Source organism: Echinops telfairi, unplaced genomic scaffold, assembly GCF_000313985.2.
Source record: "Echinops telfairi isolate 266 unplaced genomic scaffold, ASM31398v2 ScPeMD7_34;HRSCAF=130, whole genome shotgun sequence".
NCBI classification, from domain to species: Eukaryota; Metazoa; Chordata; class Mammalia; order Afrosoricida; family Tenrecidae; genus Echinops; species Echinops telfairi.
In genome coordinates this window covers 981373-985349 of record NW_022103931.1, presented here as the reverse complement: position 1 = coordinate 985349, position 3977 = coordinate 981373, and the positions used below count along the sequence as shown (strand labels likewise).

Genomic DNA, 3977 nt, shown 5'->3' with positions numbered 1-3977 from the left:
CTGGATTTTATGCATCAAATGATCTTAATTATACACATGAACACATACAAGTCTAACAGGATTAATGAGGCAAAACTAAGACCATAATAACAAAGGGAGGAAATATTAAAGAACTAGAGAATAGTTATGTGTTTCCACAGTGTGCTATACTGAATCCTGAATACATCATCCTTTCCATGTGACCCTTCTGTGAGGGACAGTCTCATTATCTTACAGGTGGGTTTGGGGTCTCCATTTTGTGCACACTCCTTCATGTCAATTTGGCTGGTAGTTTTTGAACTTCTGATACCTATTCCCATCAACTCCTCTTGATCACACAGGCTGCTGTGCATCTTCCATGTGGACATTGTTACTTCCCTGCTAGATGGCCACTCGTTTAACTTCAAACCTTTAAGACCCAGACGCTTTTAATAGCCAGGCAACATCCAGATGATAGAGACTTTTGTGATTGAAATATTATTTCAAGAAATGGTGTGGAGGATATTAGGACACTTAGGCTTATTGACAAAAGCTATGATGCTGTTTTTAGGAGCTGTTGCGTGGGTCCGCTTGACAGAGACAGTCTGTACAGCAGAAAGACTGCTCAGTCCTGTACCATCCTTAAAATCCTTTGTATGCTTAAACCCACTGCTACAGATACTGTGTCAGTCCATCTGGTTGAATGGCTTGTTCTTTTTATGCTGACCCTCTACTTTAGTAAGCATGATGTCCTTCTGCAGGGACTGGCCACTCTTGATAACCTGTCCAGGCTAGTTTGCTCTATCTGGATGGACTCAGCTGATATCTAACTTAGGTGGCTGCTTGTTTTAAGACAAGACTAATATTCCAGGTGCTATTCTTTCTGATAGCTTGGTACCATCTGCTTTCTACAGCACACTTTACTGTAGCAACTATATCCTCAGTGATGACTTCACCAGGGCAGGTATTGAGCAGGATCACATCTTAGAATGAACTGTTCTTAGGTTAGGGTTTATGATGAAGTCTATGCTTAAAATCCAGTAGATCTAAAGTGCATATATATATAGTTACTTTTATCACCTTTTATTTTAAGCTTAATTTACTCCCGAGCCATAGGTTTTTGCTTCCTCGGTTTCTTCTGGTATATCTTGTTTCTGTGCGATGTCCTCGTCTAGCTTAGGAACAATGTGTTCCTTCTTAGTCAGGATCATTTCATGTGGCGGAGGGGGGTGTCATGTATGGGTTGATATGACTATGAGCTCTGTAAGTCTGGTGGCACATCTTAGGGGCTCTGTTCAACTCCACCATTGAAACATTGCAAGGGCACACGCTGCTTCAAATACTTGGTGGCTTTCCGGATATGCATACCCTTAATGGCCTGGGGAGTCTTAAGGACGTTCTTAAAGATTCGATTAAAGACCCGAAGAATTGATCCTTCTCATCTGCATGATTTTGTGCAGATTTCTGGGTCAAGTGAGTAGTGAACCATTTTTTCAGATCACCTCAAGCTGCTACTGGAATAGCAAGACTGGTGGATCCTGGGAGAACGCATAGTCACTCAACTTCTCTTAGTTCACTTTAGAGGCAGCAGTATCATCTTGTGCAGAAATAATTTCAGTAACCTCCATGAGACATTTGGTAATAAAAGTATCATTAACCTAGGCAATGGTATAGAATTTAAAGTGCTTTGTGAAAAAAGGAAAATATGCACATACAGGGAAGCATTTTAGACTAAAATACATGGGATGTCCACTTCAACAGGTTAAAAACTTAAGTAACAGTTTAAGAAAGCAGTGAAGGGTAGACACAAAGCAAAAATCTCAATCACACTCATTTACTAAGGCACAACTATGCCTGCAGCATTAAGATACGTCACAAAAATAAAGTAGGAAAATAGAAAGTAAAGGGATATAGCATCTGGGGTCTTAAAGGCTTAAAAGAGAATCAAGCGGACATTTAGCTGAGAAGCAACAAAGTTCACATGGATGAAGCACACCAGCCTGTGTGATCATGAGGTGTCGATGGGATCAGGTATCAGGCATCGAAGAACCAGAACAAAAAATCATAAAAATGCGAACAAAGGGGATTGTGGAGTGGAGACACAAAGCCCATTTTTAGACAATTGGATATCCCTTTATGGAAGGGTGACAAGGAAGACACGAGCCAGTCAGGGTTCAGTATATCACTGATAAAACATACAACTTTCCTCTAGTTCTTTAATGCTTTCTCCCCACTACTATCATGACCTCAATTCTACCTTAAAAATCCGGCTAGACCAGAGCATGTACATGGGTATAGATAAGAGCTGGAAACACAGGGAATCCATGAAAGATAAACCTCTGAGGACCAATAATGAGAGTAGATATACCAGGAGGGTAAGGGGAGGCTGGAGGGAGAAAGGGGGCACCGATCACAATGATCTACATATAATCCTCTTCCAGGGGGTGGACAACAGAAAAGTAGGTGAAGGGAGACAGCAGATGGTGTAAGACATGAAAAGAAAATAATTTATAAATTATCAAGGGTTCATGAGAAATGGAGGGTGGGGGATGAGGAAATATCAAGGGCTCAAGTAGAGAGAAAATGTTTTGAAAACAATGGTGGCAACCGATGTACAAATGTGACTGACACAACGGATGGATGGATGGACTGTGATAAGAGCTGTAAGAGCCCCCAATACAATGATTTGTATAAAAAGGACACTATATATTTATATAGCTCACCTCAAGAAATGAAATCTACCACAATATCCTGTTAAATCATCCATATATGGGGTTCTCCACCCCTCCATAACTCCTCCCTTCTTTCTCAGTATCCTCTCCCCCCTTTTCTTTGTTCCCACCCTATCCCTGGCCTCCTTGTAGTCATCAAAGTTTAGTCTTTGGGGGTGTATGCCAGGTTTCTTTTTCTTTGTTTTTCCTAATAATTATGGTGTTATTAAGTATTTAATCTTTGTAAAATTGAGTAAGTATGCCAAGAATAATGTTCTTTAGTTTTGTCCAGGTCTTGTGGTGTTTAAGAGTTGTCATTGTTTTTTATTGCTGCATAATACTCCACTGTGTGGATGTAACAGAGCTTATTTATCTGTTCATTGATAATAGGGGTTTGGGGTTGTTTCCATGTTTTCGCTATTATAGTAATTGTTGCAATAAACATGTCTGTTCGTGTTGTATTCTTTATTTCTTTAGGGTATATACCCAGTAGGTCCCAGTTTTTATTTTGTCATCTACAGTGTGGATATTTTTCACTATGTTCAATAGTGTGTTTATGACTTGTATTAGGGTCCTTAAGTTTGTCTCTATTGTTTCTTTGATGGTCTTTAGAATTGTGTGGTTTATATTAGGTCTTTGATACATCTTGATACATAGTCCAAAAACTTGGCATAGTCAATAAACACAATTAATCATCTTTCTGGTATTCTCTGCTTTCAGCCAAGATCCATCTGACATCAGCCATATCCACTGTTCCATGTCCTCTTCTGAATCCTGCTTGAAATTCTGACAGCTCCCTGTCAATGTACTGTAGCAACCGCTATTGGATGATTGTCAGCAATATTTTACTTGCATGTTATACTAATAACACTGTTCTATAACTTGAGTATTCTATTGGGCCACCTTTCTTTGGAATAGTTTTTGGCACAATGATTCTGTGTATTCTTTCTATCTCCGTTTGATGCTTCCTCCATCGTCCATAGAATCTTTCAATATTGCAATGCAAGACTTGGATTTTTGCTTGTTTCTTTCAGTTGAAGATAAGTTGACCATGTCCTTTTATGGTTTTCAAACTCTAGGCCTTTGCACATTTTTTTATAATACTTTATTTTGTCTTTTTTTAAAAACATTTTATTAGGGGCTCATACAACTCATCACAATCCATACACACATCAATTGTGTAAAGCTCATTTGTACTTCATTCTCAAAACATTTTCTTTCCACTTAAACCCCCGACATTAGGTCCTCATTTTTCCCCTCCCTCCCCCCTCCCCCCTCCCTCATGAGCCCTTGATAGTTTATAAATTG

The 3977-nt window shown here is 39.3% G+C and overlaps 1 protein-coding gene across 5 annotated transcripts in view; it reads right to left on the bottom strand.

Moving 5' to 3' along the window:
- The window catches only part of ZDHHC15 (zinc finger DHHC-type palmitoyltransferase 15), a 153482-nt gene that overhangs the window by 28061 nt on the left and 121444 nt on the right, over nt 1–3977 (bottom strand). The window lies entirely within an intron of this gene.